The 22136-nt window shown below is 40.5% G+C and overlaps 1 long non-coding RNA gene across 1 annotated transcript; it reads right to left on the bottom strand.

Moving 5' to 3' along the window:
- Nucleotides 1-222: 222 nt before the first annotated feature.
- LOC143694459 (uncharacterized) lies at nucleotides 223-18439 on the bottom strand. The gene is made up of 4 exons (XR_013182945.1): nucleotides 18255-18439; nucleotides 15190-15300; nucleotides 12835-12970; nucleotides 223-436 (listed from the first exon to the last, which is right to left on the bottom strand). It is a non-coding gene; the product is annotated as an uncharacterized LOC143694459 (long non-coding RNA).
- Between the last annotated feature and the right edge of the window lie 3697 nt (nucleotides 18440-22136).

Genomic DNA, 22136 nt, shown 5'->3' with positions numbered 1-22136 from the left:
AGCCTCTAAAAAAAAAACATTATTCTGCATAGTCCTTAAACAACCAACATGATGCAGAAAGCTGGCCAAATTCTCAGCTCCTGTAAATTGCTAAAGCTCTTTTGTAATCAAAAGTCCATTGAGAATTTAGATTATGACCTTGTCAACTTTCCTTACCAAAACGAGTATGTGAAAAGAGTAACAAACAAGCTCCAACATTATTCTGTGTGTAGGCTCTCACATTGGCATTGCAGATGGGAGGCTCTCTCAGCAGTCTGGGTGCAATGACAGAGTCCTCAGAAGCACTGATGCACGATGATCATACATTATCATGCACACGGGTTGACTGAACAGGTGTGCTCCTCCCCAGGTGAACGTGTCAGTCTCTAATGTGCCAATAGCTCATCAGAAAACACCGTCACAGGCTCTGAAGTTGGTTCTTCCCCAGTGATGGCAGCTGTTGGAGAGATGGAGGCAAGATCAGGTTTTTTCACTTTTGCATTTTTAACATAGTTGAGCATTAAGTAGTTCCTGTTCTAGAATAAATAGTGTAGATCCACTGCTATGTGTTTTACAGGCATAATAAGGACTACTGTGAATCTACAAACATAAAAGTCTTGGTGACTTTCTGGCAGTGATCACTGCTATCAGCTATGGTTGGGGACATTCATGCTGCAAGTCAATGGAATAAAAAACAAGCTTCCTAGCAAATTAGCTGGAATACAAAGCCCAGCTGTTTCTGGAGAAAAGAGAATTAAATAAGCCATGCCCCACTTAAACTTTACAGCACACTAAGATTTTTCTATGAACCTGCCACATCTCTAAAAAATGTTTCCATTCTTTTGCAGAAGTCAAAAGAGCAGGTAATTAGAGCAGAACCTGAAGGTGCTTCCCCTAGCCAGGCCTGACCTGCTGCTCCCATGGTGCTCAAACAGCTTCCCCTGGGGCAGGACAGACACACCCTGTGTGACTCTCCTCTCTGCTGAGCTCTGGGCTATGGACAGGGGAAACCCTGCTGTCTACTCAGATACAATTGTGGGGAGGAGGTTCTCCCTTCCCACCTGTGGCAGTTTCAAGCTTCACTCATTCCTCCACAGTGGCTTTAGCTGTCTGCAGGGCTTGGCTTTTACAGGGTTTATAGTGGGGAAGAGAGTAGCCAGCACAGAAATCTTAGTTAATCCAAAAAAAGAGCTTGTACTTGCTGGGAGTGTCTTGCATGTCATGAGAAACAAAATATTTGGTTTATATTTAAACTCTCACCATGAACATTTTTTACTTGACAAATTGATCAGTGAAGGTCTTCTCAGGTTGTTCCAAATGCCCTTCTGAGTACTGGAACTTGTGGAGAAGGTCTGAATCTCAGCACACTGATGCAGAGACAGTGTATCATCTGCAGCATGTATACAGGGTACACCAATAATTCAGTGCCATGTAGAAGGTCAGTCTGATTAGAACTCTTTTGCCATATTCTGCGTTTTGTCTTTTTTTCCTGCAACTGATCAGGGAACCTCAGAATTAATTAAATCTCTTGATGTACTTAGACAGCTTGTGGAATAAGTGGTAAGATGTTAGAGATACTGAACTTGTTCATTTGATTTCATCTCTGTAACCTGAGCTCCAATTTAATGCTGTACTTCTACCCTCCTGAAGATTAATTACTGTGTGAGTTAGCAAGTCATCTCACCAGCTTTCATTTGTGAAGAGTGGAAGTCAGCAGAAATGTAATTCAGGTATTACTCTGGCTTTGTACATGACCGGTGAAAATTCAAAGATTTAGCAGTTAAATATATTAACACTACAACACTCTTTTCTTGAAACCAACTCTAGGGCCAACTCAAGCATGGTTACAGGTGAAGGAATGCGACTAACATTTAAATTCTGTTTTCAGTTCTCTCAGTACAGACAAACTCCACAGCTCCCAGTATCAGAGGAGTGATCAGGATTTACACTTGTATTAGTGAAGGGATAGTAATTCTTTAAATTTTAATTTTTTTTAAGCACATCACAGCCTTGTAGAAAGAACAGCCTTAACATTGGCAAGACCATCACAGGACTGATTTTACAGTTGTAGCATGTGACTGTCTTGTTCCTGCTGGCTCTGCAGCTCTGAGCTCCAGGGTACCATGGTGTCCTGTTCAAGATACCCTGCTTTGGACCCCTTATCTCTCTAGATAAGATGAGGTAAATAGAAAACTCAGTGAGACTCCATGTTCTTATAGCTCTGCCATGAGGACACTCCAGCGAAGGGGACCAGGTGGCATCAGGCTTGTGTTTGCACCAATAATACAATTCTGGTAGCAAAAGAAAGCTCAACAGCTTGAAAATAAAACAAGGTGGAGATATAGGAAAGCAAAGGGGTACAGACAGATGTTTCAGTTTAAGAATGACACATTCAAGAAGCTTTAGGTTGTTGGACAGTAACTTATTTTGAAAGATCATGACCAAAATAATATTAATTCTGATTTCTCAGGCACTCAAAGAAGCATATTTTCTTGTCAAAATGAAATTGATTAATCTCTATCCATTTTCAGAACTGCATAAGAAATGCAAATCTATCCTTAAACACACCTGAGGTTTTAGATTTTCTTGGTTACTCTATTAAATCCAGCAAGCTCAGGCACTAGCTGCATACAGAAAGGTTCAGAAAGATGTTACATGCAAGCCCAGATAAACCTAAGTCTGCATTGCAGTTTCCACAAAGCTTCCTTTCCTTACTCCCAAGAGCAGAGGTAGCTTTGTGGACAACCACTCTTTGTAATCTTGACACAATTGTGACTTGTCACAATTATACCTCACAGAATAAAAAGGCTTCCAAACTTGTGCTTCCTGATGTGCAGAAACCTGCCCCAGCCCAGTGGGCTCTTGTTTTGCCAAGGAAACACCACTTACCCATCCCTATAATCACTGTAGTTCTTACATTACTGTCAATGTTGTCATTGCTCCTTGCAATGCCCCCTAACCTGGTTACTCTGCTAACGGCACCAAGATCCCCACCCTCAGTATCTACACACAGTTTTACACAGTCTGTGCACAACACAAACACCAGTTATTCTTTCCTGGAAGGCCTTGTCCCAGGAGGGCTAAAGGAGGCTTCTCAATTTATACCCTTAGGGTTAATGGATTTTTCCAAGGGATTGTTACCCCCAGGATTCAATCTCTGCATTATTTCTCCATATAGCTTTAAAAGATTGCTTACAGCAACATTGAGAACTCATAGCAGCTGCCTCCAGGAATACTATTTGTTTTCTTAAGGCTCTTTTAGGTTCCTTCAGTTATACACCCTAGAAATGCATCCAAGCACAAGCATCACTGTCTGCTTTAGCAGGGTACCAGGCTGTCTGTTACAGAAAACATGCAACAAGTCTTGCATTAATTCAGACGTCCATCCCTTATCTTGACATCTGAAAATGGCACCTTCTGGCAGCTTCCCCTTTGGTATTGTCTTTCTTTTAAGGATGATGTATAGTGGCAATTTTGCTTTATCTGCTAAGACCACCAGCAAAGTGACAAACCTGGTTTTTTCATTGGCAGTGTTTTTGATAAGTCATTTGGGCTGCTTTAGTGCATGGTAATATGATGTCTAAAAAATCCAATGCATGTCTGAATTTAAAAGGGGGTGTCTGATTTGTGTTGCCTGTGTGCATTTGTAAATATCTGTGAATTTTCTATATTGTTGCAACATATTGAAATGTTAATGTTTTATCATTTAATTAAAACAATCTTTATCCTAGTGTTCTATTACATCAAACATCTTGAGTATTACATCATTTTTGCATACCTAAAAGTCCATAGTTTTTACTGTTACTTCATCAACATCTGTCCTGCAAAGTAATTTTTAATTGTGATGGGAACCCTGAAAGAACCTCCTTCTAAAACTAATGATGAATTTTTGTTAGATTTCTTAATCTGAATAGCCCATTCAGAAATGCACTAGTAGTGGAACAATAACCTTCTTCTTTCTATAAAACTTTTAGAAAGAAATGGTCATTAATCTACTAAGAAGTTTTTATATTTCTCATACAATAAAACATAAGGCTTCTAAAACCTCTTCACAAGGCCTGGATCTACACCTGAAAGTACTCAGTAGCAATGGTAATTGATATGTTTCAGAGACAAAGGAGAAAATTACGTGTATTATAAAATACAAACTATATTACATGCAAGCTAGGGGTAACCAAGCAGTAGAAGGCGTTCACTCTGTTCTCACCTTTGAAGAAGCCAGTGGTTTAGAGCAGCTGCTTTGGCTGCTTTTGTTTGTCACACTGAGGAGGAAGAGCAGGAAAGCAGCAGCTCTCAGAGCTTCTCCTCCCTGGGGTAAGAGGTGGAGGCTAATTAGGAAACCCTGCTAGTGAGGGACTACACTGGAGTAGCTAAAAAAGATGGCTGTCATTTTATACTGTCTTAATAATGCACCTTCTTATTTCATCTTTTGTAACATTTGCCTGTTTCTGTAAATCTATGCTTTCAAATGAAAAAGAAATCCTATGATGTAAAATCTTATCTAGTGTTTAAAGAGATAAAGTATTCAATATTCCCAGTGCTGGTATCTTTAAAACTGGGGTTCAAAGCTTCTACCTCAGCATCCAGCATCCTGGTATATTCCTTCAAAGTGTTAAGAGATGAGAAGACTAATAGGTCTTTTTCCCTGAAAGATATAGCCCAGTTTATGAGCTGGAAACCCATCAAAAGAAGCTTTTAGCTGCTGTCATCACACATTGTTATGCCATATGATCTCCCTCCAGTCTGCAGTGTCCCCCTTGAGCTAAGGCAGAGAAGACAATTACAATTCTTTCTATCAAGAAAAAAAATAGAAAACCACATTCCAGCACTATGTTCTTGTCCTTCCCCAGCCTGGCAGCTCATTTACTTCTTGCTTTGGTGCCAGGTTAACTAATGATACTTGTTCCCCTAGGCTAAGAGGGTCCACACAGTTTCATCCAAGGGTCTTGTCTGAACAACACAATTGTTACAGAGGCCAAAGCAGAAATCAGTGTTTGGTCACCATATTAAATAGCTAATGGTTAATGGTCCACGTTTTCATCCTTCAGGCCCAATACTCCCGAGGGGTTTGCAGAGCTTACCTCTCTGAGATTGTTCTACTTCTCTGAGGTTGTTCTCATGTCCTCTTACAGCATCTTTCACTTAAATTTACAAGCAAAAAGCCATTACTTACAGTCTTGATTTTTGAAGACCAGTAGCTTCCAATCAGCCAGGAAAATAATCTTCATAAATCTTTTTTTATTTTTTGTCTTCTCATTTCAGTAAAGAACTGGGGAAAAAAAAAATCTGAATTTTCTACAAAATGGAAATTCTGGGTCCCCACTAACACTAAATGGCATTGAGACTCACCTTCCTATCAGCAAAGTGGCTTTTGGTTTTTCGGTTTAAGTGTTTCACTTTGTGTCATTTTATGTCACAGACTGATAATAATAATAATGAGAAGACATCTGTATTGGGAATCTCCACACCTGTCTTTTTGGGAGGTTCATATTTTGATACAAATCCAAACTTTGCACCTGAGGCCGACAGCTAGAAAACGTGAGCAGGTTTTGGACAATAAAGCAGTGTCATGGCAATGAATATCAAATTAGATTGTCCTGGAAATTGTAGCAGCAATGACTTCAGCTTGTTTAAAGGTGTGAGCTCTGAAGCACAGGCAAAAGCCAAGGCTGGAGGAAGTCATCCAGCCTAGCTAGAGCTGAGTAAAGGCAGGGGTCCCAAGCCCAGAGCTGAGATCATTGGGAAAGCTGACTTTCCTATGCTGTTACTCCCCTGCCCGCCTACATGTCTGACACAGAGGTGAGGTGACAGCCAAGCCCAGCACAGTAAGAGCAGAGGCCAGAGAGAGATGTGAAGGGGGCTGCAAAGGCCATGAGCAGCAGAATGATGTGAGCTGGGTGGGAGCCCCATCCCGCCCCAGCAGACACTCCAGGCACCATTCTGAAAAACTGGAACCACATTACAGGATACACCCTGCAAATCGCTGCACTGTCCAGTCCTTCAGGCAAAGAGCCCATTTCCCCATATGTTTCAGGCTCAATTCATCTCTGCGTGGAGGAAGTACTTGCCATCAGGACTGCCTAATGCTAGCACTGGGCTTGTGTAGGGGAAGGGCTCCAGGACTCCTCCTCACAAGGCCAGTACTGTCTGGATGGGATAGGTCTTTAGGTGATTATGGCTGAGAAACATTCCTATTTTAATAAGGAAAGGACTACACAAGTTGGCACAGTGGGAGTTTTGCCTGAAGTCTGAGAGACTGGAGGTCCTCAGAGCACAGGGTGTACTCTGCCCCACAGCCAAAGCTCAGGGGAGCTGAGCTGCTCAGCAGTTAACAGGTACAGTGGGGATTGCTCTTAGGCACCTTTTTTTTGGCAAACAAATACATCCCCCCACCCCTTTCCACTTAGGCAACACAGCGCATGGCTGTTTTTATTATGGTTCTGTCACTTCACACAGTGCAGCTTTACTTCAATAATAAAAATATAGAAATATAATTAGCATCTTTGTTTCAAGGCACTGAGTTTTTAAATTACCATGTGTGACAACTGTTATGGCAGTGAAATCGTTAAAATCATGTAAATACTTAAACCATGTAGGCCTGGGAGATTATAGTTTCATTAGAGAAAAGGCTATAAAGTTAGACCTAGGTAATTACCTTTCCCATTAATGCTCGAAAATTCTTTGCTCCACTGAGAAGTGATTGTGGTGCATCATGCCTTCTGTGCTTTTACATTCAAACTGCAGGAGCTTTTATTTCATCAGCACAAACTGCAAGGAAACAGCGGCAGCCTTCCAGGTGTACTTTGCAAATTGGGGTTTAAATGTGGAACACATCAAATTAAAATTCAATATTAATTATTTTGTCTTGCTAGGAGCCTGAGTAGTTTAAAGCAGCAAGGGTAATTGTCTAACTCATTGTATGTGTCTACAGCGAACTTAATCATTATGTCAGCTTCCTAATAAAAGGTTATTATAGAAACAAAGATCCCAATTTTACATATGGTAGGCAAGGGAGAATTCGAGGAGCTAGTCTCCAAGGTAGACTTGAGGTTCTTGACAAATGATGCCCATGCTGTGATCAGATACTTAACAAGAAATCTCGTTATTAACTAGGCCTGTACAGATAATTAGCACTTGAGCTTCAAATTTTAAATCTGGCTTGAGATGTATAATTTATCAAAAGCTCTAGCTCACTGTCAAAGTCCTGTAATAAGGCAGTGTTATTGATGAATTGAGATTAAGAGCAGATTGAAGAGAAAATTAGGCCACTGGTTAGTCTGAAAGGTCTGATTTCAATATTTGCAGTACTAATTTGGTATTATTTTGGTAAATGGATGTGGTCCCCAAGTGCTACACAGTATAAAAGAATAAACTGTAAGTCATTATTCTAACAAAAAAAGTATTGTTTACTGTATGCTGAATTTTGCAGCACTAGCAGTCTGCTTAATAAGCTTCTTTACAGGATAAGTGTACCTGTTTTTATTGCATTAATTTATTATAACACATAGAGAATGCTGGGGTTTTATTCAGGTTTAGAAAATGCAGCTTCTTTACGTTAAAGATTATTGTACATCAGACTAATGATGATTGTGTATGCCAAACCCTAGTTTAGCTGTTTCATTTCCATCTTTGAATTTTCTTTGAAGCATTCTTCACATCAGAATGCAGATAAGTAGCATTTCATATATTCAGGCTACATAAAAAGAGCAATCTTTTTTTAATGATTGCCGGTAGCAATTCATTGCAAGTGGTTCCAAGGAAAAAAATGAAAGAGTGACTGTATGCAATCTATCTACAGTAAACTGCAGCTTCAGGGGTGTTAGATACACATTCATGACCCTTAGCATACTAAATCTTTTTGATACACATACTAAAATGACATTTAGGGCAATATCTGATATCCAGAATTACGTTGGGTAAAACGTAAGGGTGGGACAAGTTCTGTTTGTTTTTCTCAGGATTTAATTCCAAGCCAAAATACATGGATCATATCAAAAAGGTGCTGTTTTACTGTATATCCTACCAAATATTTATCAAATGCAACTGTGTATCATTGGATATATCTTCTATATCACATCAGTATCCTCCAACAAAATAATAATGTCAGTCACTGCCTGTTTCCAGGAAACTTTGCACCGACAATCCCCTGTAACCCGTTACTGGCAGCAGCTCCTTTCCTCTCAGTTTCCAGCTGTCCAGCGGGGTATGCCAAGTCACAGCAGGACCTTAGGAGTGTTTGTATTCAACTGTGGCACTGAGCTTTATGGAGATTTGCCTTGTATATTGTGCACTTGCAGACAAGCGGGATTTCCAGGACCCAGTGGGGGCTCCCTGGTGTTTATGCTGAGGTGGTTTGCTGCTTGGCAAATTGCTTTGGGCCAGAGACGTGTGACAGAGGAAAATGTATTGCATTAGCTTTTCTATCAATAACATCTTAACACTGACTTATAACACAATTGCTTTCATGCTGATCCAGCCTCCTAATTTTAATTTTAGGACTGAATTTTGCAATAAGGCATCTTTGGCTATACTGTAAAGAAAAGCCTTTTCTTCCTTCCTTAGAAATAATACACTATTAAAAACATAAGCAACAAAAATATAAACAACTTATACTGCTCTAATGTGTCTTTTCTAATACACATTTACACAAGTTTTGAAAATGTTCAATTTTTTATATATACATTATAATAATTTTAAGAAGACTTAAAATAATTCATTCTTTTGCTGATACTCATCTGTACATACTGGAGTATCATTTTGCAGAACTGCTTGAGTCTTAAAATATTTGTAAGGGATCCAAAAAAAGAGGGTACTGAATTCTCAGCAGACAGAAATGCTAATATGTGTGGGTTTTCATTCAGTCATTTACATTTTTTTACTCAGTTATTATGGGCTGATCCCAATCTTATTTATGCTGATGACACTTCTGAAATTTGAGATCAAGAGACTCCCCTAATTGGCGTGTAAGACGTAAATCTGAAGATCTTTAGGGATAATTTCAGATTAAAGTGATCAATAAGCTCCAGTTTAATACTAGTCAGAAAAATAATTTAGGAAGTATTTTAGAACTTTAAATTATTTTTCAAGCATACTCAAAGATAAAAATATTTAGATATTTCAAATTTTGGCAGGAAAAAATAGTAAGTATATGCCAAACAGAAACATGGGGCACATCTTGAGGCTCTGTCAATTTAAAACCTTGGAACCCCTCAGATAAGGCTGCTTTCTAATAAGTTTGGCTACTCAATTGTCTGACTTTAAAGTCCTTTCACACGAAACATTCACACAGCTTGTAAGGGGAGCTGCACACAAAAGTGGTGGTAGAATGTATGTTTCTATACTTGATTATAGTCACACAGCAACTCTAATAGCAATATAGCACTGTTCATGGATTGAGGTAGGAAATAACAGCTATCCAGTGATCACTGAGTAAAAGAATGGAAATGTTTATAATATAATACCAGGCACCCTACACTTCCCTCATTAAAAACAAATGGGTTTTTTACCCAGGTGGTTCATACAGTTGTTTCTGCATCTCCTTTTTAAGTGACTTGGTAGCGCTGATGTAAATGCCATTGGTGTATGAAGAGTAGCACATATGACAGCCGGACTTGAGGATTCCTTTCGGCATAATTACAAACTACGACTACTCAGTGCAGCGTGGCACAGGAAAACAGAATTTTGCCAAGACAAATCCCTCTAGCTAGCCCAGGCACGCTCAATGCTTTAGGTACTATTGTCATCCCTGTTAATAAAATCGCGGGCGCCGGGCGATCGCTGGAAGAAAGGCAGAATTACACCTTTTCTGCGTTTCCCCAGCAGCTGCGGCACACGAAGCTGGCGTTAGGAGCTCAGGACCGGGCACAGGAGGCAGCGCCCGGCGGGCGCGCACCGGGGGCGCTGCCGTGTGAGGGGCAGCCCGGCCGGGATGGCGCCCCACAGGGATCGCGCCTGGACAGGATCACACCCCACCGGGATCGCGGCCGGACAGAATCGCGCCCCACCGGGATCGCGGCCGGACAGGATCGCGCCCCTATGGGATCGCGGCCGGACGGGATCACACCCCTCAGGGATCGCGGCCGGCAGCATCGCGGCCGGACAGGATCGCAGCCCACAGGATCGCGCCCGGCCGCGGACCCGGGCCGCCCTTGCGCGCGGCCGCCGACAGGGGGCGCCCGCGCACCGCGGAAGGCCCGGCGCTGAGGGCCGCGGGGCTGAGGGGCCGCCGGGCCGGGCCGGGGCTGGAGCCGCGGCCGGGCCGGCGGTGACGGGCTGGGGGTGCTGAGCAGCTGCAGGTGGCGGCGCCGCGTTCTGTTTACATCGGGCGGAAAAGAGCGCGATGCGGAACCGCCGGGTTTTGGTTTTTTCCCTAAAGGGCGAGAGCGGCCGCCTGGGCGGAGGGCTGGGATGCGTTGCGCGCCCAAAGTTCGGGAAAATAAAGCATTCGGGATACAGACCGAGGCAGGACAGCGGCCGGCGGTCCCCGTTGGGTTCGCATCACCCAGGGAGCCCTGGCGCTCTGCGGCGCCTTGGAGCGGGCAGCAGAAGCCGGAGCAGCCCGGCTCGAACAGGCGGTGGTGAAGACCCGTGCCTGCTACTATAGAACTACGCGTTCACGGAAGGGCTTTAAAACATACGCAGAGTTTGAATTCTGTCTCTTCCCCTCACCCCCCCTTTCTTTTTTCTAAATTTAATTATTCCGGAAGACAACTGTCCGGGAAACTCACGGCATTTTCCAACTGGAGTAGAGCTCTATAGCCTGTGACAATGCACAGTGGTTGATGAGTTAGTTCTAGAGGCTTCTGAATTTTAATGATGTTGGAGATGATATTGTGTGTCCTTCAGCTTGTTAGAGTGACACTAGCACTCCATAAATCATAATACCTGTGTATTGTAAAATCAATACAAAAGTGCTATCTCAGCGATAAACCTTAATAAGTTTTTCAGTGCTCTAGCAGCCTAAACTTTGCTGTAATGCCATTGGACCTGCGGGTTGGGATCAGAGCATGCTTAATTTGTTTTGTAATAGAGACTTTTCTTTAATGAAGGACCGATTAGTAAAGCTTTGGTTGCCACTCTAGTGATCAGTTGGCAGAACAACCTCTGCAATTAAACTCGTGTATCTCTGTCCTGAAGCAAAAAAGCAGGCTTAAACAGTCAATAAATGTTAATCCAGTCAGAACCTGTCTGTGCCTTTGAAGGCTGCCCATGAGGGGCTTTTCAAATCACATTTTTTTTATCATTTTAAATATGGAGGTCCCTATAGAGCTGATACGTAGCATACAAGGCCTCCCACTGCTCTGTAATAAGATCTGGCATACTAACAGCTTTCTGTACAGATCTGTCATCGTTAGGTTTGTTTGTCCCTCCCCATTCCAGAGTAACTATCTGTATAGTTACTGGTTATGAAAAAAAGCATTTTGCCTTTCTCACATATGAGAGTAAAAAGGCTGCTTCAAAAATCTTTATATAAAACACATCACTTTGGATGAAGATGATTTTTATAATTTACACATATTTCCCTCAAACTTTTTTCCATTATTATTTGTTTCTTTGTGGGATGACACCGAAGGGAAGAAGTTTAGATTTGTACATAAACTGCAAACCATACATGGCAAGTATGGAACTGCCAAACTGTCCTTGAAACAAGCACAAAGAGAAGTTGAACCTTATTTAGATTGCTGTTGCTCTCTAGGATATGCTTCTCATGAAACACTGCCAGATTCTCATCCAACTGCTTTCCAGTCTTGTCTGCTTGCTTTCTTTGCCTATGAGCAGGGTAACAAAAGCAAGCTGATAGCTAAAACAGTGGGAGCTTGCAGAAAGTTGTCAGATAGAGTTGGGGAAGGCAACTCTTCTGGAGTAAAAGAAAGAAGCAATTCCCAGTCATTCTGTTTGGGGAAACTGTCTTTGCTATTAACTTCATTTTCTTCCATATCCCTGCCTATTTTTCTATCTATTCCTTCAGCTGCACGATATACATAGAACATTAACATACATGGGAGAGTGTGTTAAATTTAGCCTAATCATAACTGGCATCTCCCTTATGTTGTTTTGTAGGATTTAGCTTTTGTTCTTCATTGTGAGACTGAGAGCTTCACAAAAAAAGATGAAGAGATTTTTATGAATCATTGGATTGGAAAGAAGAATTTCCTGCTGGAGAGACAGGGGGAAAAGAAGGGTATCAGTCTCTTTTTACTAAGGACCAAATTCATCACTAGCACAACATTCTGATTTCCCTGGAAGTCACTGTTCCCTGCCAGCATGACTGGGAGTGTTTGGAGAACACAGAAGGGAAACTTGTGATGGCCCTCTGGGCTATGCAACCAGTACAGTGCAATCATGCAGAGTTTCAGCAAAGGCCAGTACTGTGATGGGATGTTCACTGCTCTTTCCTGTTGGCTGCCACAATGGTACAAACCACCAAGCTGGCTTTAGTTTAATGAAGGAAGCCAAAGAAATAATAGCTAAGTGTAGTACTGTAGACATTATTATTAACTACAGTAATATTACTTACAAATATAGAAATATAACCTCCATATATTTTTTAAAATTATTTTTAAAATTTAGACTTTTATAAAGATCATTATGAATTTTTTTAAAGCACAAAAATATACATTTGAAAACTACCACTCACCCTCCCTGTTTTTTCAACCCCTGCCATGGTGCAAGACCAGTCACAGGCAGTTATTGAAGTCATAATGTAACCACCCAGTATATATGAGGTTGGTGAGGTTCAGCCTGAGGTACACATTTTTTTGCTATCATTTGCTGTATTTCCCTTTTGTGATTCCATCTTCAGTTTTGATTGTTTAATTCAGACTAGTTATGGTACAGGTACTTTCCCTGACTTACCTCTTACTCCACCTCTGATTTCAGCCCTCTGTATGTATTTCTTTCAGCAGTTGGAATTAAGCAAGATATAGCCAGACTTTTGTCTTCCTTCACCCTCCTGTGTTCTCAGCAGTCACTGGCAGCAGCCCTTGGATTCCTGTTCAGTTGGGTTGTATGCAATATTGCGCAAATCATAGAGGAGATTCTTTTAGAAGTACAGAAATCAAAACCGCTGGGAAAAAGGAAGCTAGACAGCACCTTTCAGAAAAAAATAATACAAGCAGAGGGATTCCAAACAGGCAAAGGATATCTTTAAATATTGGGAATTGCTTATTCAGCACATGAAAGTGTAGAGGCCATGGATATCGATGGCCTGAAAGTCCAACTGATCCATGAAAGATTATGTTATTATGTTCCTCTGCTATAATACATTAATTTTTGCATGCAATTTTTTTTCCTAGTGGGATATGTTAAATAAAGTTCTTACATGTTTTTGGCTGCATTTGGCTCGTCATGTAGTTTAGTCAGCATATCCCCAAGTTTAAGAAAACGGGACTTGAGCCAGACGGTTGTTGAGTACTCCCAGAAGGGAATCAAAGGAAACAAACACCTCTTAAGCAAAACTGTATGTGAGATACTTACTATCATAGAAAACCTACTAAAGGATGAAGAAATGCAGCACTTAAAGAGAGAGGATGCTCACAGTGTCTAATAAGACAGGGAAAAGTGAGCATGAGGATGGACAGAGATTGGCTGAGGCCTTGGGGTTGGCCCATGGCTATGTATAAAATCCCTCTAGGTGTTCTCCAATACATCTGCACACCTAGCCCTGCAGTCTGTTTAAGTATTAACTTAAACAGTTGCAAGACAACAAAGCTCAGATGAGCAGAACTGATGTAGCTTTCTTAGCTTGGGTCAGTGAAACTGGCTTCTGACAACATGGTCACAAAGCTGACTGAGTAAGGTCAGTGGGAAGCAGCAGAATTAGGGAGCCATGCATACCCTCTTCATTCAACAAATTCAGTTTATTTGGTGTTATTGGTTACTCAGCCAGCATGTTCTGGAGACCTAGAGGTGTTTGTGTGAAGGTGAGTTTCCTATGTAAGCTGGAACTGGGGTGGGGAGGTGAAGTGGGACACTAAGCACTAGGTTTTGTTTACTTTCCACTGGGTACTAGTGCTTGCTGAATGAAATCTCCATGGTCACAGCCTGATCATGATCATTTTTGCAATGGGAGAATAAATCAGAAAATTTAAACCAGTCCACAAGGTAACGAATGGTGCCTGAAGAAGCACAGACATATCTCCTACATCTGCTTCACGTTCTTTTCCACTTGCACACTCTGGGCTTGCCCACAGGTGTAGGTCAGGTCAGAGTCACAACAGCTGTTCTGAGTGGGTGCCACCTCAGCAGCTGCAAGGAGCAAAAGAGTAAAGCAGAAATTTGGAGCAATTTTCCTGTGAGCCACAGTGATCTGGGCAGCTTCTCTAATTCTGCGACAACTCAAAGACTCTTCCAGAAATTTAGGAGTCTCTCTGTTATTTCAGTGGACTCCCAGGGTCAACTGTGAGTGGCTGCAGGAGGTGAAACTTTAAGCAGACTACAGCCTTATAAAATTTCAGCAGACACATACTTGAAAGCCTAATGATCAGTTTAGGTTGGCTTAATTGGGTTTATGTGTTCAAGGATATCCTGGCAGCTACTCTGGGAGAAAATTAAAGCTGGAACAAAATTTTGTTGATCTAATGGAGAACCTGAGCCTATGTCTGCATGAGAGGCAGCTCTTAGCTGACTCCGTGTAGTTGGGGAGATGGGCTGAGCCCAAATATTTCACTGTTCATCAGCCATAAACTCTGTTTTGGGGGAGTGACAAAGCTCTGGGCTTCAGAACTGGGTGAGTTGGCTCAGTGCTGCTTACTCACTCACTTTCTCTCCCTTTCAAGTCTCATCCACCCATTGCAAAAAATGAGTCCATGATGAATAGACTTTTGAATTAGCTTATAATTGGTTATTCTACTCTATAATATTAATTTTCATCTTCAACTGTTCATTGATCAAGGAATACTGGATGTGGATTGTTAGTTTTCCTCGTGACACTTATATTGAAGAATGATTTGGAGAGCATGTTACTGCATATTGATGACATTCTCCATCTCTTATGTGTTTTTAGAGTCTTTTTCTTTGCTTCTTTGGAAGAAGCAAATTTAGCTTCCAAGGCTTGCATATTTTTACCTATTTTTTAACCTATTTTACCTATTTAACAATCAACTATTATTAACTTTTTAAAATGCTGAAGAAAAATAACAAAACATCCAACTCTATTAAAATTAAGAAATTCCCCTGAAAAAAACAATTAGTCAGCTTTGCTCCTCTTACCATTCTTTCTGATTTGCTTTCAAATTCTTCCACTTCTCTGTCCATCTGCAGTGTTTCCAGGTGTGTGGTAGTGACATGACTTCTTGGGCATTCTTACAGACCACAGTGAAGCTGAAACAGAAACATTTACAGTCAAGATTATTTATACTAGTCAGCTCACTGCAAAATGTGCGAATATAACGAGTTATGTGGACATTTATGAACTAATAATGCACTGAGATCATCCATAATATGGAAATTCAACAAACATCACTTTGCCACCCACAGCTGGAAGAGATGACTCAGTTTGATCTTTGGGAGAGGCTGGCATTGTCACTGCTACATGCAGAGGGGAGAAGGGCACTGATGGCTGCTCCACATGAACATTTAGCGGCCTGGACAGTCCTGCAATCAGGGACACAGATCCTCCCTTTGGCACAGCTGTTCCAAGGGCTTTAAGGACCATGTGCCCTCGTGTGAGTTACTTTCGTGTGGAATTTTTCTGTCAAAGCCACTTGGTGGTTTTCATGCAATCACACCCTGTGAAATAAGTTCATCATGCAAGTGCAATAACCTGCTTTCAAACTTCCCCTGATGATTTAATTTCAAACAAAAAAGCATCACGAGTCTGTACTCTTTGAACCTCAAACTTCCATATTCTTAACAACTTGCTGCAAGAGCCTGCCAAATAACGTAACTTTGTTTATTTAAAAATTTGTTTATTTTATCATTGTCTTGCAGGAAGGGGCAAAATTAATTTTAATTAAGATTTGTATTTAGGAAACAATCAACAAACCACACACATAACCACATGCACAGCTTGATTTGCTGCTGGGGTGAACCACAGTATGCCAAGCTTCAGCCTGAAGCTAATTTTTTACAGCCAAGTTATAAAGCCCTGAAAAGGGGGTTTTATTGTGGAAATGCTGGCAGAACCATAGTGGTGCTACTGGCTGCCTCTCTAATTAGTTTAAAGAATGGAAAGTTGTATTTTGCAATATGTGGTAAGCCCTCTTTTCCTGATGTTCCTGGTTCACGCTGAAACTACAGGATTAATTTGATGTTATTACAAGATTGAGAAGATGAGTTTTTTGCTGTCATGAGAGGTACTTTCAGGCAGCAAACTGGATTTGTACTTTCAATTATATAAATATTAAACGGTGCAATTTTGATTTGGTTTTGGTGACAGTAGCAGATCCCTGCTGTGTTCGCTCTACTTTGAAGAAGATGTGGAGTCCACATGGTGTTTCTTGCATGTTTTCCAGAGACTACTTTTAAATTCCTTCAATAAAAGTTACTTTTATTCCTGTTTAAGTGTTTTGTGCTAATGTTTACAGACAAACATCCTGCCAGCAGACTAAAGTAAATAAAAGACGGGACACCACCAACATAAAACACATCATTTTACTACTGTTCTCCCACCACCTGCACTCACCAGAGACAGAGTTCCCCATTCGTAATTATCCCTACCTGCACCAGTGGTTTCAACTTTTTCAGAGTACTGGGAAGGTGGCAGAAGCCATTTACCCTGGCACTTCCATTGTCTACAGCAGGGTTGCTGTAGTATCACTGGAGTCAAGTAACTTCTGTAATTCACCATCTCTTCAGCCATAAGCAGTTATTTTTAAACTAAGACTGTGGCTGTGCATCCTATTGCAGTGCCTACTAGCTCCTACTAACAAGTCCCTGCCTTGTACACCAGCTACCCATGACCAGTAAAACAGGAGCATTCCTTCTTCTAAAGGTAGGGCAAACATAAGGGAAATGAATAGCTGCAATTATAAGATTACACAGTCTCATGACATATCAAGAATGTCTTAAAAACATGCATAATTACACAAAAATGAGTTGACCCACTGATTTAAATGAGACAACTAGGTGATTAAGTGCTGTGCTATACTTTCATTTTCCTAATTTGTTTGCTTGGGATTTTTTATTTTCGTAATATAGTACCCACGGTGTCTGAAAAATGGTACTCACAGTTGTTACATAATTGCTGTTTCTGCTATTGTTAGTGTGCTGGGGCTGGGCACAGACCTATGCATCCAGGGAGGGCTGTAGTGAGGGTCTAAAAATTTATGTATATTTGTTTGAAAAAAAATGCTATTCTTTTAAGGGCCTACACATCCTCATTAGTTATTATACTGTCAAGAAAAAGTGTTTTATTTACACCTGAAAACAAGCCATTGCAATCCCTCTCTCCTTTTTGGATAAAAATGTGACTTCCTAACAATATCTCCTGTTGTAGTTAACATTATACCATTTGACACTACAAGAATTAATTGAGAGACAATGGGAAATTAATCTATTCTCTTTCTTCCAGTCCCTGCTTTCTACTCCCATCCATTTGCAAGGAGTGCCTATGTCTGGTACTTGACAGTACCTGCAAAGGCTTTGACACTGAATTTAGTATGTCTGCTGAGATTACACTAAAGGGAACAGTGGATAATTTTCTAAGTGCTAATCCTTAAAGCAGAAATTTGTGCTTGTTCAGCAAAGCAAGGTCTCCATTTCCTTCCTTCTTTGTATTTTATTTGCTGCCACCTAGGTGGGAGGCAGCCTCTCAGGAACGACCCGATGGGCTGGTGCATCACGATTTGACTCAACCAGATCTGACCCAAGAAGCAGAGCTCAGAATTAGATCACAGCCTCTGCATGCATTAAGATCTGCAACCTACAGTAGCTCTGCTAGTCTGCTGAGCAACCAGACTGGCTCTGATTGAAATTACCATTTTGATGCTCTGACCTTCAAATCTCTTAATAAAGCAGAAAACGACTTGTCCGCTTGTCCTTCTGGCTCTGGGGAGGCAGAGTGGCACCAGCTGAGTGAGCCAATACAAGATTTAACTTAATGCATGCTCCCAAATACAGCACCAAGGCAAGAAGGGAAAAAACAATTGAAGAGGCTGATCCTCATTTACAGCAGGGGCTGCTCCCACTGTCACACACAGAAGGTCGACAGGGGTCCTGCCGGCGCTTTGCTAAATGGGCAGTAACAAACACCTCCTGCTTCAGCACTTGGGCACATTTTAAAACCCACCACCAATCCCACACTGCAACATTCACTCCAAATACTTTGTACTTACATAACCACATGCAGATGTCTGGCCACTCTGGAGCTGTGAGCTCCTCTTCACAGCTCAGAGGAGAAGGAATGGAAATGGGGAGTTTCTTCGAAGGTGGTGATTGCAGCAATGGGGAATAACTTCTGTGCTAATCTGAAGGTCATATAAAAGGTACACAGAATCAGTGATATCCACTTCTAGGGCAGTTGTACCCCATGGAGCCTGGAGAAAAAGACACCTTCATCTCTGAAAAATTAATTTTTCCTTTAAGTGCTGTGTCGCCATTTGATGTTCAGTAGTAGGTAAAAGCTAGTAGGCTGGTATAAGCAAGAGAGGATTCACTGAAATAAACCAGATTATTTTATATCTGTTTGCATTGTTTGCATTTCCAGAATCAATACAGGAAAATACCAAGACAACAACTCTCAAGGACTGTAGATCGCAAGATTCTTTTTCAGCCAAGAGATATAAAAATAATTATGTTGTACTCTATGCAAAAATCACTGAAACAAGCTACACCCATTTCCCTGCCAGACATGCTCACAAAAAAAAAATAACCTTTCTGCGTTAAACTACTCATCCTGAAATTCAAAGAAAAAGAGGTAAAACAATTTGCCAAGGTCTATTGTAAAACAAACAAACAAGCAAAAAACAAACAAAAAAAATCAAACCAAAAATTTGGAGAAATATTAAAAGCAAATTGAAAAGACTGGTGAAAAATAAAGATTAAATGCATAGATGTGCAAGAAAAGATTTTACATTGCAGTACCCATGAAGCTGCTAACTGGATCTCATTTATTAAACATTGTCATTATTAAAACTAAAATATATTGATGTTTTTCATGAGAATCTACAAGTACTTTTATTGCTTTGTAAAACATTATTGAATTTTACTCTATAAATCTAATCTGTGTACAGATTTTAAGGGTGTTCACTTACACATACTTACAAGCATGCATAATTAATTTTGAAATGTACCTTTTTTGTGTTCTTTTAGTAAAATCCAAATCTCATACCTTGCAGCTGACTTAGCTTTGAATATAAAAATCTGTAAATTGTAACTTAGTATCTAAATAACATTGGTCTGGAAATTTTGTAGGAGTAGAACTTGATTTTATATTTCTAGTAATTCAGCCTTAGGGAAATATGCTATGCACACCTTTCTAATGCTATTTACTCTTTCAGATGAAAATGGTAAGAATAATAATTAGTATTTTTACTACAGTATATTGTCAAAGTGGATGAAAAGAGCCATTAAGCAAGCACCGAAGAATTGCCTGAAACCTTTATCAGTGCTCCTAAGAGTTTGATTAGGTGTTAAAAGAGGATCTGGTTTGCACAAACCACAATTTTAGAGAGGCAGATTCATATGGAATAGACATGGAATACTACTCAATGCTGCCTCTACTGAGCAATATGATAACCTAGTTCTTTGTTAATCAACAGGCAAAGAACAACAGGCAAAATATGCTTCAATAAGCAGAAAATTCATTATCCAAAATTAATTACTCAAAAATGAGTAGGAAGAAGAAAATGCTTAGTACTATGCTTTACTTCTGTTCCTTTTGAAAAATTTTAATGACATGTTCCAAATGTCTAAAACATTTATGAAAAACATGTGAAGCTAAAATCTGTATCCTTTTCTTTTAGAGCTCTTTAACAGACCTTCAGAGAAGTCCCAGAGATGTTAGCCAACCCATTTAGGGTAATGAATCTTGGCATGAAAGAACAGCAGAGCAGCAGCTACACATGAAGCAGCCTATACCATAAATTATCTCAAATACAAACCAAATTCCCCTTGTTTATCATGTATATAAAGCACCAGCATTCAAGATTCCCTCCAGAAGTGCTGGACTGTGTGTAATATTACTCATAGCATAACAAGGTCTAGTTCTGTCATTGCAATTGCTTCTTTCCTCAAATGATAAACTACAGACATGCAGCAATAGGAAGGCGATCCAGAGAAATAAAAATATCAACAGGTTTAACAAAAAGTCTGGGGCAACTGTGTGAAGAGATGAATAAATGTCACTGTAGATGTCTTTGAAGTATTTAATTAAGTCGCCATCGCTGACAAAAGTTCTTGGCTGGTGCAGCCCAGTGCAGGCCTGAGGACTTCACTACTGAAAATGGGTTGATTAGGAGTAACTCACCATCAGAATATAGCAGAGAATGTGCAAAACCCACCATTCTGCATGGAAATACATATATATCACAAGCAATGCCCCTTAGTGCCAAAATTTACCTGCCTCTGCTACCTCTGAGAACAAATCCCCACTTGTGTGTCTGGGACATTGCTAAATCGATGAAAATAGCCCATTTTAGCACAGCCCTTTCTGCTGCAGCTATGCAGACATCATCCCACCAAAGGTCTAAGGGATGATCAAAATCTCCAGGAACCAGAATACAAGTCTGGTAGTCATAAAGAATTTGAAGCAGAGAGGTGGCTGAAATAGGAGCTCTTGCTTTGGTTCCCACGGCACATATTCTTAGGCAGGCAATGCTGACATGATGCTCTGCCAGAAGTTAAGCTGGGGTTTGTAAATGTACTTATTTAGAAATGCAGTGGAAACCTTATCCTGTGCATGTTGCATTTGCACATTGAATAATGTTGGTTTGGTGGGTCTTTCTGATTGTATTTCAGCAGTCCAGGTTTCCCTGCCTTTCTTAACAGTATAACTGGCAAACTGTAGGTGATTTCCCATAAATAGCTGAGGTACAAGGTTATGCAGGTGCAATCAAAATTGGATGCTCTTCCCAAGGAACGAGGTAAAACCAATGTTGTTTGAGAAATGTATGACCCTGTAATTATAACATTTCCTGTGCTGGGGTTTTCAGAGTATTTACTTAGAATACACACTGCACTATCACTGACTGAAGAGTCAGCCAGAGACTCTGGATGTGAAACTGAGCACCAAGGTAGATGGCCCTTCTGGAAGTCAGTGCTACAGCACCAGGAAAATGGAAGCATTTCTCAATCAGATCACTTGAGAGAGAAGACTGTAATTAATTGAAAGTCCTTGGAGGTTTGCAATGTTGGAAACAATTCCCAGGAGGGGAAGGTATCAGTACATAATCACAAAAAAGCTGCTGACAGGTATGGGCTGTATATCAAAGATTTCTGCAACATTTATCTGGCATTAATACAATACAGTGTGGGAATTTGTGTTTTTCCTACAAACAAATACAGTATACAGTTATTGTTTATATGTACAGAATATCCATCTCCTCCTATCTATCACCTGTTTACACACACACATAAATGACATCCTGTTATAGCTTAATTACAGTCAAATTTGAGCATCTGCAACATCTTTTTTGTGATTATATATTTCTTGAAAAGAGGTCTTTTATATAATTATTGCCACCCCTTAAAAATTATCTCACAGAACAACCATGCATGAAGCAGATGAAGCCAATGAGAATATGACAAAATTTAAGTATTTCCACAAGACTCATGCTACTTGGGAATTTGTTATCTCTTGTAGCTGAAAGATTCCATTAGAATTTGTGTATAAGCCATGTTAGTTTTCTGTGGCAGGTTTTGTACATAACAGCAAGTTTCTTTTTGGTTCAGGGCAAAAAGTCATGTTTGGAGCAGTTGCCCCAGCAGGAGTATAAAAGATGATGGTTGGTAATTACATCAGGTTTGCACTGTTGAGCAGATGTTCTTGCAGATAGATTTTGGCTGCATTTATAGAACATCACTAGTGAATCTCATGATAGCATTGGAGGAAAGCTGCCACAAGTAGATGGAGCTTCCTGCTTCTAATAAAAAGATTTTGAACAGAAGAAATAAATTAAAATAAGAAAGACGTGAAAAGTGTACGAGATAACCTACCTCACAAACTGGTTTTTGGGTTTATTAATAAAGTTAGACTTAACACCAAGTTACGTGAGTGT

Source organism: Agelaius phoeniceus, chromosome 7 (assembly GCF_051311805.1).
Source record: "Agelaius phoeniceus isolate bAgePho1 chromosome 7, bAgePho1.hap1, whole genome shotgun sequence".
Lineage (NCBI taxonomy): Eukaryota > Metazoa > Chordata > Aves > Passeriformes > Icteridae > Agelaius > Agelaius phoeniceus.
This window is presented reverse-complemented; position numbering and strand designations above follow the sequence as displayed.